This window comes from Moschus berezovskii, chromosome 1 (assembly GCF_049115385.1).
Source record: "Moschus berezovskii isolate FMDL1 chromosome 1, NW_MosBer_1.0, whole genome shotgun sequence".
Classification (NCBI taxonomy): Eukaryota; Metazoa; Chordata; class Mammalia; order Artiodactyla; family Moschidae; genus Moschus; species Moschus berezovskii.
The window spans coordinates 47,565,481-47,581,603 of NC_142460.1; positions in this window are offsets into that span (position 1 = coordinate 47,565,481).

Genomic DNA, 16,123 nt, shown 5'->3' on the forward strand with positions numbered 1-16,123 from the left:
GAATGGCAAACCACTTCAGTATTCTTGCTGTGAGAACCTCATGAAAAGTATGACCAGACGTCATACGAGGAACTTATTCCTCTTCATGGTCCAAGCCTCCCAAGGAACCGGCAACTCTTCACACAAAGAGTTGGATACGACTGAACGACTAACAAGTTCTTGGTATATTATTGACATCCTTTTAAAAACTTTATGTAAGTTATTACATTTAATATTCTTCCTACTGTGTGGTAAGTATTATTTTACAATTAAGAATTTAAAGTTCAGAGAGTTAAAGTAGTTTTCCAAGTGAAAATGAAAGCCACTCAGTCATGTCCGACTCTTTGCAATGCCATGGACTATACAGACTATGGATTTCTCCAGGCCAGAATACTGGAGTGAGTAGCCTTTTCCTTCTCCAGGGGATCTTCCCAACCCAGGGATTGAACCCAGGCCTCCCACAATGCAGCCGGATTCTTTACCAGCTGAACCACAAGAGAAGCCCAAGAATAGCCTTAGGCTAATGAGTTGGAAATATTTCCTTTAAACCATCTTCTGTTTGGCTCTAAACAAACAAATAAACAAATAAAAACAACTATTAACCATTAAGGAAAGTGGCTTGCTTGTCTCTACTCATGGAAGTGAAAGTGAAGTGAAAGTGAAAGTCGCTTAGTCTTGTCTGACTCTTTGCCACCCCATGGACTATATAGTCCATGGGATTCTGCAAGCCAGAATACTGGAGTGGGTAGCCTTTCCCTTCTCCAGGGGATCTTCCCAACCCAGGGATCGAACCCAGGTCTCCCACATTGCAGGCAGATTCTTTACCAGCTGAGCCACCAGGGAAGCCCCACTCATGAAGGGCATACCTAGTAGTATTCCCAATAGGAAAGTAGACAGGACAGTATTATCTGTTTCTTCTTGGAGTATCCCTCTCCCTGGCACCATATAAATCTGATCATCAATAGGCTCTAGTTAACATATAAAAATGTTCTATGTTATCTTCAGGATAAAAAAAATGTATTTCTTACCACTGTGGTCAGGATTCAGGGAGATCTTGCCCTGGGCATTACTCTGGGTTCATTGCTACACATTCCACCATCATCCTTTACTTCTTTTCCTCTGTGGTGTATTATTAATACTTGCATGGCTTAAGCAGATTGTAATGTGTACTCTTACTTTAGTGCGATTCCCTTTCCTGCAGTGAACTATATAGCCTTGTGAACATTGTAATTCTGGGTCTTGTGATTCTTTAGCAATCGAACCCTGTGTAACTGCAAGCAACAATGCAAATGTACAAACAGTTCTCCAACATTTACAGAAGGGAAACTGCTGCATTGTAAGACATAGAAACTTTATCTTTGGTAAATAGTTCTTAACTAATCTACATTCTACTGTGACTTTCATAAGCTGTGTATAAAAGTTCTCATTTCTCTAGATATTTTTAGACATCAAGACATGTGCCAACGTAATAGATAGGTAAAATCACACCTAATTGTTACTTAAGTTTCACTTTCTTGATTGCTATTGTCTTGGATCATCCCTGCATAGATTTATAGTCCGTTTGTCTTTTATTAGGAATTTGCTGAAATGTTCTCCTAAGTTTCTGCATGCCTTACTCATTCTCATCTGTCAGTTATTAGCACAGATGACATTGCTTTAGAAAAACCACCTTTTAGATATGACTTTCTGGTGGCTTTCCTTCTCTTTTCCCTAAAACCAACTATAACACTGATCACAACCTAAACTATCTTGTGTATTCTTCACTTATTTCCATCTGTTTTCCAAATCTCATATCAATGTACTCCATATGAACATGTATCCTCTCTTTTCATGCCGTATTCCAGTGTCAAAAAGGACCTCATATTTTACTATATGTGTTAAATGAGTCCTTGTTTAATGAATGAATGGAATAATTCATGAATCACTCATAAAACAATTACATCTAGTTATAGAACATTTTCACCAGAATGTAATTTCCAGGAAAAGAAAGACTGTTCTATTCATTGCTGATTTAAAGCAGTGCCTGGAAGACAGTAAGTATTCAATACAAACCTGTGGAATTGAGTTATATTTTGTTTGCACAGAATTTGCTTTTGGTTAGCTACTGATTTTTATCCATATAATATATAGTCAGAATTGCTAAAGAAAATATAAATAGAAACAGCATTACTATTTTCGAATTAAGTAAGGTAGTTATATCACTTACTTCCACACAGATAGACATACAAACTTCATTTCAGCAAAATGCAATTTGAGGGCTAATCTAAACCATGGTGAAGTTTTATCTAAACAAGAAAACATTAAGAAAAAAGACAGAATAAATATGAATATACTAGTTCTGTTTTAGTGGACAATCGAGCATGATTATGAAGAATCATGTCTAGAGCCTTACTAGGCAATATGAAATCGCTCTGTAATTTTGGCAAGTACATAAAACAGTTCATTAATGAGTTGATACTTTGCAGGTAGCAATTATTGCCTTAGGTAAATGTTTAAATATTTGCTTTCCTTATGCATCATGAGGGGAAAAGGTCTCCCAGTAAGTAAAAGAGATAATTATGTTTACATAAAGATTATAAAAAGCCATATTTCTTTGAAAAACTGATTGAAATCTTAGCTAAAGATCAAAACTGTATTCTACAAAGCACATCTAAACAATGTTTGATCAGATGATGGAGGGAGTTGTAATGCTACCAAATCACTACCTGTAGTTAAGCTTTTCCAAATACTACTCATTCTTATTTATTTTTTGAACAGTTACTTCATAACAATGAAAACTGATTATATTCCCTCTTTAGGCATGAAAGAGGAAGAGATCAGTCTTTCATCACTACTTATGTTGAATTGAGTGTATAAATACTATTTTCTTATTGTCTGTCTAGGTTCAAGATCTGTCATGCTGTGCACTTCTGCATAAACCAACCACTTGGCTACAGCTACCATAGGCATAAGAGGTCCTACTATAGAGGACCTTTTGAGGAATTGGAAAATAAACTTCATGGGACCAATGAAGTTACTCTGCTTGATTGACCTAGACTGGGAAGCTGACTCCACTATGTTCTTCACTATGCATCTTGCATTCTCCTCCCAGGACAGCCAAGAAGCCTACTAATGTCCTCAAGGTAACACTAGAACACAATGTTGCAAATGGGAACCTTCACAGAGAAATCTCCTTCAAACCTATATTTCTGCTTTAGTCTCTCCAGTAAAGCACACATATTTCCAAACCCAAAGGCAAGAGGGAAAGAAGGTACACTCTTCAAGGAGGAAGGAAATGGTAATTTACCAGTCAAAATAAGTGGAAACAGACCAAAGATGGAAAAAACCAGGCCATCAGTTCATTGACTGTTCCTTTCTATGACTTTCTTCAGTGGTGCTATTTTATAATGCTAACACAAGGTAAGTTATGACCAGCCTAGATAGCATATTAAAAAGCAGAGACATTACTTTGCCAACCAAGGTCCTTCTAGCCAAGGCTATGGTTTTTCCTGTGGTCATGTATGGATGTGAGAGTCGTACTGTGAAGAAAGCTGATCGCCGAAGAATTGATGCTTTTGAACTGTGGTGCTGGAGAAGACTCTTGAGAGTCCCTTGGACTGCAAGGAGATCCAACCACTCCATTCTAAAGGAGATCAATTCTGGGTGTTCATTGGAAGGACTGATGCTAAAGTTGAAACTCCAATACTTTGGCCACCTCATGCGATGAGTGGACTCACTGGAAAAGAGTCTGATGCTAGGAGGGATTGGGGGCAGGAGGAGAAGGGGACGATAGAGAATGAGATGGCTGGATGGCATCACCGACTCGATGGACATGAGTTTGAGTGAACTCGGGGGGGTTGGTGATGGACAGGGAGGCCTGGCGTGCTGTGGTTCATGGGGTCGCAAAGAGTCGGACACGACTAAGAGACTGAACTGAACTAAACTGAACTGAACACAAGGTAGATCAGCAGCATACTTCAGAGAGTTTAGGTCTCTTCACTGTCGGATGCATAGGTCTTGATACCAACATTAGAGTTATACCCACTGCTGTCGTCTGAGTCTTTGGGTTCTCCCAAACTTTATATGTTGAAATCCTGAGGTCTAATATGATGGTATTAGGAAGTAGGTTCTTCTGGAAGTGCTTAGGTCATGAGGGTTAAGCCTTCATGAGTGGGATTCAGTTCAGTTCAGTTGCTCAGTTGTGTCCGACTCTTTGAGACCCCATGAATCTCATCAGCAGGCCAGGATTCCCTGTCCATCACCAGCTCCCGGAGTTCACTCAGACTCATGTCCATCTAGTCGGTGATGCCATCCAGTCATCACATTCTCTGTCGTCCCCTTCTCCTCCCGCCCCCAAGCCCTCCCAGCATCAGAGTCTTTTCCAATGAGTCCACTCTTCGCATGAGGTGGCCAAAGTATTGGAGTTTCATCTTTAGCATCAGTCCTTCCAATGAACACCCAGGACTGATCTCCTTTAGAATGGACTGGTTGGATCTCCGTCCAGTCCAAGGGACTCTCAAGAGTCTTCTCCAGCACCACAGTTCAAAAGTATCAATTCTTTGGTGATCAGCTGTGCTCTCATAAAAGAAGCACCACAGAACCCCCAGCCCTTTCCACCATCTGAGGCAACTAAAAGAAGTCTGCAACCCAGAAAACTGTCCTCACCCAGTCATGAAGACACCCTGACCTTGAATTCCTAGCCTTCAAAACTGTTCGAAATAAATTTATTTTGCTTAAAAGCCATACAATCTGACCTATTTTGTTAAAGGAGCCAGAACAGACCAAGACTACTTATGTAAGAAATATAATAGACCAGGGAGAAATAAGTTTTTTTCAATTTCAATTGCCCTAAAATTCAGGGGTTGTAAATCCCCTTTTCAATGATATGATTAAGGTCCTATAGGCTACTAAGTGGTTGACAAAATTGTATTAATGCAAATATTATCATTAGTGCAAAGGAGTTTTAGATTAAACATTAAATCATTATATAATTGATTTAATAAGCTGCTTTATAGATAAATGTGGCAGAGGAACAAGATGGTGGAGGAATAGGACGGCGACACCACTCTCTCCCCCACAAATTCATCAAAAGAACATTTGAACGCGGAGTAAAGTCCACAAAACAACTACTGAATGCTGGCAGAGGACGTCAGGCACCCAGAAAAGCAGCCCATTGTCTTCGAAAGGAGGTAGGAAAAAACATAAAAGATAAAAAGCAAGACAAAAGAAGTAAGGATGGAGCTCCGTCCCGGGAAGGGAGGCTTTAAAAAGAGAGAACTTTCCAAACACCAGGAAACACTCTCACTGGCGAATCTGTGGCGAGCCTTGGAAGCTCAGAGGGCCACATAACCCTCTTTTTTCTTTAAGATTTTTTAAAAACCCACAGATTACCCGCCAAACGGTAACTCCCAGTGGAGAAGCAGCTCAGACGCCTGCATACGCCATTAGCAAGCGGGGGCTGGGCAGGGAGGAGCCGGCTGAACTGCTTAGAGAGAGGACTGGGCTTGAATGCCGCGAGAACAATTTGAGAGAACTGGGGAGAGCAAAGCAGACTGTGGGATAGCTTCCCCACGAAAAGGCGGAAAGCTCTAACCTACGACTCGGCCAGCCCTGCTCACAGAATAAAGGACTGAGCAGAGTGAGCCAGCTGCGGCTGGCCCATCTGCCATCCCCCGCCGAGACAGGCAGGGAGCGCAGCCAGAGCCGGAGCGGGCAACCGCGGCCCCAGAAAGGCATCTGATACAAACTGCAGACAGGCTTGTTGCTATTCAGGACTTCTTGGGCTCGGGCTGGTCGATATCCCCCTGAGAAGGTGCGCCGGTTTTACACACAGAAAACTGAGTGGCGGGGACTGGGGAGGCGATAAGTCGCAGAGACCGCGCTCGCCAAACACCTGGTCCCCTGAGCTGCTCGGACAGGGGAAGGCACAAAACGCAGGCCCAACCAAGTCTGCGCCTTTGTGGAGTACCTGAGAACCTGAACTTGAGCCGCTCAGACCTGGGAAGTGCATACAACCCGGCGCCGGCCTCAGACAGTTCCCGGCAGAGCAACCTAGAGCCTGTGCAGTATAGACTGGGACAGCACACGTGCTGTGAGCGGGGGCAAAGCCAGTGTGGCCGAGACGCTGCGAGCACTCCCCACAGACGCCAGAGATATTCGACTGAAGCGTTCCTCCCTTCCCAGAACAGGACTGAACAACTGAGCCTTAAAAAGTGTCCACCCACCCTCTAGTATCAGGGAGGAAATTAGACACTGAAGAGACCTGCAAACAGAAGCTAAAACAGAGGGAACCACCTTGGAAATGACAGATAGAGACGTCTAGAGGCTACTCCAAGAATAAGACCAAAAACCAGAGGCAAGAGGCTTAAGTCCGAATCCTGAGAACACCAGAGAAATCCTGACTCCAGGGAACATTAATCGATAGGAGCTCATCAAACATCTCCATACCTACACTAAAACCAAGCACCACCCAAGGGTCAACAAGTTCCAGAGCAAGACATACCACACAAATTCTCCAGTAACACAGGAAACTAGCCCTGAGCTTCAATATACAGGCTGCCCAAAGTCACTCCAAACCCACTGACATCTCATAACTCATTACTGGACACTTCATTGCACTCCAGAGAGAACAAATCCAGCTGCACCCACCAGAACACCGACACAAGCTTCCATAACCAGGGAACTTTGACAAGTCACCTGTCCAACCCCACACACAGAGAGGAAACTACATAATAAAGAGATCTCCACAAACGGCCAGAAGAGGGAAAGGCCACCCCAAGCAAAGCATTATAAGCAAGATGAAGAGGCAGAGAAATACCCAGCAAGTAAAGGAACAAGATAAATGCCCACCAACACAAACAAAAGAGGAAGATATAGGGAATCTACCTGATAAAGAATTTCGAATCTTGATGGTGAAAATGATTCAAAATCTTGAAAGCAAAATGGAGTTACAGATAAATAACCTGGAGAAAAGGATTGAGAAGGTGGAAGAAAGGTTTAAGAATGACTTAGAGGAAATAAAAAAGAGTCAATATACAATGAATAATGCAATTGATGAGATCAGAAACACTCTGGAGGGAACAAACAGTAGAATAACAGAGGCAGAAGACAGGATAAGCGAGTTAGAAGATAGAATTGTAGAAATAAATGAAACAGAGAGGAAAAAAGAAAAACAAATTAAAAGAAATGAGAACAATATTAGAGACATCTGGGACAATGTTAAACTCTCCAACATTCGAATCATAGGAGTCCCAGAAGAAGAAGACAAAAAGAAAGACCATGAAAGAATACTTGAGGAGATAATAGTTGAAAACTTCCCTAAAATAGGGAGAGAAATAATCACCCAAGTCCAAGAAACCCAGAGAGTCCCCAACAGGATAAACCCAAGGCTAAATACTCCAAGACACATATTAATCAAATTAACAAAGATCAAACACAAAGAACAAATATTAAAAGCAGCAAGGGAAAAACAGCAAATAACACACAAGGGGATTCCCATAAGGATAACAGCCGATCTTTCAACAGAAACTCTTCAGGCCAGGAGGGAATGGCAAGACATACTTAAAGTGATGAAAGAAAATAACCTACAGCCCAGACTACTGTACCCAGCAAGGATCTCATTCAAATATGAAGGAGAAATCAAAAGCTTTACAGACAAGCAAAAGCTGAGAGAATTCAGCATCACCAAATCAGCTCTCCAACAAATGCTAAAGGATCTTTTCTAGACAGGAAACACAGAAAGGGTGTATAAATTCGAACCCAAGGCAATAAAGAAAATGGCTACGGGATCGTACTTATCAATAATTACCTTAAACGTAAATGGGTTGAATGCCCCAACCAAAAGACAAAGGCTGGCTGAATGGATACAAAAACAAGACCCACATATATGTTGTCTGCAAGAGACCCACCTCAAAACGAGGGACACATACAGACTGAAAGTGAAGGGCTGGAAAAAGATATTCCATGCAAATAGAGACCAAAAGAAAGCAGGAGTAGCAATACTCATATCAGATAAAATAGACTTTAAAACAAAGGCTGTGAAAAGAGACAAAGAAGGAAACTATATAATGATCAAAGGATCAATCCAAGATGAAGATATAACAATTATAAATATTTATGCACTCAACATAGGAGCACCGCAATATGTAAGAAAATTACTAACAAGTATGAAAGGGGAAATTAACAACAATGCAATAATAGTGGGAGATTTTAATACCCCACTTACATCTATGGATATAGATCAACTAAACAGAAAATTAACAAGGAAACACAAACTTTAAATGATACAATAGACCAGTTAGACCTAATAGATCTCTATAGGACATTTCACCCCAAAACAATGAATTTCACCTTTTTCTCAAGTGCACACGGAACCTTTTCCAGGATAGATCACATCCTGGGCCATAAATCTAGCCTTGGTAAATTCAAAAAATATTGAAATCATTCCATGCATCTTTTCTGACCACAATGCAGTAAGATTAGATCTCAATTACGGGAGAAAAACTATTAAAAATGCCAACATATGGAGGCTGAACAACACGCTGCTGAATAATGAACAAATCATAGAAGAAATCAAAAGAGAAATCAAAATATGCATAGAAATGAATGAAAATGAAAACACAACAACCCAAAACCTCTGGGACACTGTAAAAGCAGTGCTAAGGGGGAAGTTCATAGCAATACAGGCACACATCAAGAAACAAGAAAAAAGTCAACTAAATAACCTAACTCTACATCTAAAGCAATTAGAAAAGGAAGAAATGAAGAACCCCAGGGTCAGTAGAAGGAAAGAAATTGTAAAAATTAGGGCAGAGATAAATGCAAAAGAAACAAAGGAGACCATAGCAAAAATAAACAAAGCCAAAAGCTGGTTCTTTGAGAAGGTAAATAAAATTGACAAACCACTAGCCAGACTCATCAAGAAACAAAGGGAGAAGAACCAAATCAATAAAATTAGAAATGAAAATGGAGAGATCACAACTGACAACACAGAAATACAAAGGATTATTAGAGAATACTATCAGCAATTACATGGCAATAAAATGAATAATCTGGAAGAAATGGACTAATTCCTAGAAACTACAACTTTCCAAAACTGAACCAGGAAGAAATAGAAAATCTGAATAGACCCATCACAAGCACGGAACTAGAGGCTATAATCAAGAATCTTCAAGCAAACAAAAGGCCAGGTCCAGACGGCTTCACAGTCGAATTCTACCAAAAATTTAGAGAAGAGCTAACACCTATTCTACTCAAACTCTTCCAGAAAATTGCTGAGGAAGGGAAACTTCCAAACTCATTCTATGAGGCCACCATCACCCTAATCCCAAAACCTGGTAATGACCCCACAAAAAAAGAAAACTACAGGCCAATATCACTGATGAACATAGATGCAAAAATCCTTAACAAAATTCTAGCAATCAGAATACAACAACACATTAAGAAGATCATACATCATGACCAAGTGGGCTTTATCCAAGGAATGCAAGGATTCTTCAATATCCGCAAATCAATCAACGTAATACACCACATTAACAAACCGAAAAATAAAAATCATATGATTATCTCAATAGATGCAGAGAAAGCTTTTGACAAAATTCAACATCCATTTATGATAAAAACCCTCCAGAAAGTGGGAAAAGAAGGGGCATACCTCAACATAATAAAAGCTATATATGACAAACCCACAGCAAACATTATCCTCAATGGTGAAAAACTGAAAGCATTTCCCCTAAAGTCAGGAACAAGACAAGGGTGCCCACTCTCACCACTACTATTCAACATAGTTCTGGAAGTTTTGGCCACAGCAATCAGAGCAGAAAAAGACATAAAAGGAATACAAATTGGAAAAGAAGAAGTAAAACTTTCACTGTTCGCTGATGACATGATCCTCTACACAGAAAACCCTAGAGACTCTACCAGAAAACTACTAGAGCTAATCAATGATTACAGTAACGTTGCAGGATATAAAATCAACACACAGAAATCCCTTGCATTCCTATACACTAATAATGAGAAAATAGAAAGAGAAATTAAGGAAACTATTCCATTCACTTTTGCAACGAAAAGAATTAAATACTTAGGAATATATCTACCTAAGGAAACAAAAGACTTGTACATAGAAAACTATAAAACACTACTGAAAGCAATCAAATAGGACACTAATAGATGGAGAAATATACCATGTTCATGGATTGGAAGAATAAATATTGTAAAAATGAGTATACTACCCAAAGTAATTTATACATTCAATGCAATCCCTATCAAGCTACCAACGATATTTTTCACAGAACTAGAACAAATAATCTCACAATTTATATGGAAATACAGAAAACCTCGAATAGCCAAAGCAATCTTGAGGAAGAAGAATGGAACTGGGGGAATTAACCTGCCAGAATTCAGGCTCTACTACAAAGCCACAATCATCAAGACAGTATGGTACTGGCATAAAGACAGAAATATAGATCAATGGAACAAAATAGAAAGCCCAGAGATAAATCCACGCACCTATGGACACCTCATCTTTGACAAAGGAGGCAAGAATATAAAATGGAGAAAAGACAGTCTCTTTAACAAGTGGTGCTGGGAAAACTGGTCAGCCACTTGTAAAAGAATGAAACTAGAACACTTCCTAACACCATACACAAAAATAAATTCAAAATGGATTAGAGAGCTAAATGTAAGACCAGAAACTATAAAACTCCTAGAGGAGAACGTAGGCAAAACACTCTCCGACATAAATCACAGCAGGATCCTCCATGACCCACCTCCCAGAATATTGGAAATAAAAGCAAAAATAAACAAATGGGACCTAATTAAAATCACAAGCTTCTGCACAGCAAAGGAAACTATAAGTAAGGTGAAAAGACAGCCTGCAGAATGGGAGAAAATTATAGCAAATGAAGCAACGGATAAAGGATTAATCTCCAAAATATACAAGCAGCTCCTGCAGCTCAATTCCAGAAAAATAAATGACCCAATCAAAAAATGGGCCAAAGAACTAAACAGACATTTCTCCAAAGAAGACATAAAGATGGCTAACAAACACATGAAAAAATGCTCAACATCCCTCATAATCAGAGAGATGCAAATCAAAACCACAATGAGATACCATTTCACACCAGTCAGAATTGCTGCTATCCAAAAGTCTACATGCAATAAATGCTGGAGAGGGTGTGGAGAGAAAGGAACCCTCTTACACTGTTGGTGGGAATGCAAACTAGTACAGCCACTATGGAGAACAGTGTGGAGATTCCTCAAAAAACTGGAAATAGAACTGCTATATGATCCAGCAATCGCACTCCTGGGCATACACACCGAGGAAACCAGAATTGAAAGAGACACATGTACTCCAATGTTCATTGCAGCACTGTTTATAATAGCCAGGACATGGAAGCAACCTAGATGTCCATCTGCAGACGAATGGATAAGAAAGCTTTGGTACATATACACAATGGAGTATTATTCAGCCATTAAACAGAATACATTTGAATCAGTTCTAATGAGGTGGATGAAACTGGAGCCTATTATACAGAGTGAAGTAAGCCAGAAAGAAAAACACCAATACAGTATACTAACGCATATATATGGAATTTAGAAAGATGGAAATGATAACCCTGTATACAAGCCAGCAAAAGAGACACAGATGTATAGAACAGTCTTTGGGACTCTATGGGAGAGGGTGAGGGTGGGATGATTCGTTAGAATGGCATTGAAACACGTATGTTGTCATATGTGAAACGAATCACTAGTTCAGGGTCAATGCATGTTATAGATGCTTGGGGCTGGCATGCGGGGATGACCCAGAGGGAGGATAAAGGGAGGAGGGAGTTGGGTGGGGGTTCAGGAGGGGGAACTTATGTAAACCCGGGGCGAATTCATGTCAATGTATGGCAAAACCAACCAATATAATATTGTAAAATTTAAAAAAAAAAATAGATAAATGTGATGTTAATTTTCTCTATACTAAAGTTGAGTACTTGTATAGAATTTTGTAGTCTTATTTATTTCTAGGTAAGTGTGTGGCAGGATGCTTTGAGAAACACACATTTTACTGTATCTACATTTATATAACAACTTCTAAATGATTAAATTCTTTTTGTAGACTGAAATCCTCTTTGAAACACACATTTCAGAGCTAAGATCTCTGGTTCAAGCAGTATGACATATGCACACTCCTATGTGATGTTGTGATCAATATGGACACCAGACTAAAACCTGGAAACAAAATGAAACAAACATCTAACTTTAACTAGCATAATATTTAATGCAATTGTGGAAAAAAATATTTCTCCAAAGAATAAGTGTCCTTGAATTGAAAATTTAAATAATGTTAGATCAGAAGATTTAGTCATAAAACCTGCATACCCGGTTTCTGTTTAATCTGTATTCAAACTTTTCCTGTAGATCTAATTCCAAGCTAGTTAAGACATATTCAAACCTCTGAAAACAGTGGATAAATGGTTAAAATTAGATGAATTTCACATAAAATTTACACTTATAGAAACATCCACATATGGTTGATGTCATCAAAATATTAATAGTCACATCTGGGAGATATGTATGTTGGAGACTTTTACAAGCATTCTCTCTTCTTAAAATCCACTTATATGCACAAACAAGTATCCTAAGACATAAAAATATGATGACACTGTGCCCATTTCCCTAAAGAGGGTTTCAATAATGCCTTTTAGCCATTACAGATTTGTGTTGCATATTTGTAACAGGGCTATCCAGAGAAAAATCAATAGGGCATGTGTACACCTGTGTATCTATATGTGTGTGTATATATCTCTATCTCATATATGTTCATATATATACTTATTTATAGAGTGTGTGAGAGAGAGAGAGAGAAATAGAAATTTATTTTAAGTAATGGGTTCACATGTCTGTGATGATTATAGAGGTGTGCAAGTCCAAAATTTACTGGACTGGCTAGCAGGCTGAAGACTTAGAAAAGAACAGAGCTTGCAGCTTGGGTTTAAAGATAATCTGCTGACAGAAATCCCTCTTCCTTGAAAGAAATCAGTCCTTTTTTCTTTTAAATCCTCAACTGATTGGATAAGGTTCATCTATCATATGGAGGATAATCTGATTTACTCAAAATATACTGATTTAAATGTAATGTCACCGGGGATTCTGGGAAGATGGTGGAGGAATAGGACGGGCCAACCACTTTCTCCCCCACAAAATCAGCAAAAGAACATTTGAACGCGGAGTAAATCCCACAAAACAACTTCTGAATACTGGCAGAGGACATCAGGCACCCAGAAAAGCAGCCCATAATCTTTGAAAGGAGGTAGGAAATAGTATAAAAAAAAAAAGAGAGAGAGAGAGAGATAAGTTTCCAAACACTTGGAAACTGACGAGTCTGTGGCGAGCCTTGGAACCTCAGAGGGCCACATAACTGGGAGAAAAAAAACATAAATAATTAAAAACCACAGACTAAGTGCCCAGAGGAAACTCTCAGCGGAGAAGTGGCGCAGACGCCCGCACCCTCCATTAGCAGGTGGGGACTGGGCAGGGAGGCGTGGCACCAGCGCTTAGAGAAAGCCCTGAGGGCAAGGTGAGGGCATTAACTGGAGACAGCTAAGCAGGTGGCGCAGCGAAAAGCCTGCAAAAAGGCGAAAAGCCCCAAGCTAAGACTCTGCCAGCCCCACTTACAGAACAAAGGACTGAGCAGAATGAGCTGGCAGTGGGTGGCCCATCCCCCAGCCCCCACCGGAACAAGCAGGGAGGGCGGCCAGTGCCAGAAGGGGCAACTACGGCCCCAGAGAGGTTTGCCATACCAAGCTGCAGGCAGGCTTCATTGCTAATCAAGACTTCTTGGGTTCCAGCCGGTTGATATCCACCTGAGAAAGTGTGCCGGTTGTACACCCAGAAAACTGAGCGGTAGGGACCAGGGAGGTGATAAGTCGCAGCGACCACATTCGCCAAACGCCTGGTCACCTGAGCTGCTTGGATGGGGAAGGCACAAAACGCAGGCCCAACCAAGTCTGTGCCTTTGTGGAGTACCCGAGGACCTGAACTTGAGGTGCTCAGACCTGGGAAGTGCATGCAACCCAGCACCGGCCATGGACAACTCCTGGCAGAGCAACCTAGAACCTGAGCAGCATAAACAGGGAAAGCAGACATGCCACGAGTGGGAGCATTCCCAGTGTAGTTGAGACACTGCCAGCACTCCCCACAGACGCCAGTGACATTTGTTAACAACGTTCCTCCCTCCCCACAGCAGGACTGAACAGGTGAGTCGGAAAAAAAGTGTCCACCATCACCCCCTCGTGGCAGGACGGGAATTAGACACTGAAGAGACCAGCAAACAGAAGAGCTTTAACAGAAGGAACTGCCTTGGAAGTAACAGAGGGAGAAGTCTTGAGCCTATTGCGAGAATAAGACTGAAAACCAGAGATCTCCTGTTCCAGGGAACATTAATTGATAGGTACTCATCAAATGCCTCCATACATACACTGAAACCAGGTAACACCCAAGGGTCAACAAGTTTCAGTGAAACACATACCACGCAAATTCTCCAGCAACACAGAAGAATAGCCCTGAGCTTCAATATACAGGCTGCCCAAAGCCACTCCAAACCCACTGACATCTCAAACTCACTACTGGACACTTCATTGCACTCCAGAGAGAAGAAATCCAGCTACACCCACCAGAACACCAACACAAGCTTCCCTAACCAGGGAACCTTGACAAGTCAACCGTCCAACCCCACACACAATGAGGTAACTACATAATAAAGAGAACTCCACAAACTGCCAGAAGATGGAAACGCCACCCCAAGCACAGCAATATAAGCAAGATGAAGAGGCAGAGAAATAACCATCAAGTAAAGGAACAGGATAAAGGCCCACTAACACAAACAAAAGAGGAAGATATATGGAACCTACCTGATAAAGAATTTCGAATTTTAGTTGTGAAAATGATTCAAAATCTGGAAAGCAAAATGGAGTTACAGATAAATAAAGTGGAGAAAAGGATTGAGAAGATGCAATAAATGTTTAATAAAGAATTAGAGGAAATAAAAAAGAGTCAATATACAATGAACAATGCAATAGATGAGATCAGAAACACTCTGGAGGGAAAAAACAGTAAAATAACGGAGGCAGAAGACAGGATAAGTGAGCTAGAAGATAGAATTGTAGAAATAAATGAAACAGAGACAGAAAAAGAAAAACGAATTAAAAGAAATGAGGACAATATTAGAGACCTCTGGGACAATGTTAAATGCTCCAACATTCGAATCATAGGGGTCCCAGAAGAAGAAGACAAAAAGAAAGACCATGAGAGAATACTTGAGGAGATAATAGTTGAAAATTTCCCTAAAATGGGGGAGGAAATAATCACCCAAGTCCAAGAAACCCAGAGAGTTCCTAACAGGATAAACCCAAGGCGAAATACCCCAAGACACATATTCATCAAATTAACAAAGATCAAACATGAACAAATATTAAAAGCAGCAAGGGAAAAGCAGCAAATAACACACAAGGGTATTCCCATAAGGATAATAGCTGATCTTTCAACAGAAACTCTTCAGGCCAGGAGGGAATGGCAAGACATACTTAAAGTGATGAAAGAAAGTAACCTACAGCCCAGATTACTATACCCAGCAAGGATCTCATTCAAATATGAAGGAGAAATCAAAAGCTTTACAGACAAGCAAAAGCTGAGAGAATTCAGCATCACCAAACCAGCTGTCTAACAAATACTAAAGGATCTTCTCTAGACAGGAAACACAGAAAGGGTATATAAACTCTAACCCAAAACAATAAAGAAAATGGCAACAGGATCATACTTATCAATAATCACCTTAAACGTAAATGGGTTGAATGCCCCAACCAAAAGACAAAGGCTGGCTGAATGGATACAAAAACAAGACCCCCATATATGTTGTCTACAAGAGAACCACCTCAAAACGAGGGACACATACAGACTAAAAGTGAAGGGCTGGAAAAAGATATTCCATGCAAAGAGAGACCAAAAGAAAGCGGGAGTAGCAATACTCATATTAGATAAAATAGATTTTAAAATAAAGGCTGTGAAAAGATACAAAGAAGGAAACTACATAATGATCAAAGGATCAATCCAAGAGGAAGATATAGCAATTATAAATATTTATGCACTCAACATGGAGCACCGCAATATGTAAGACAATTAC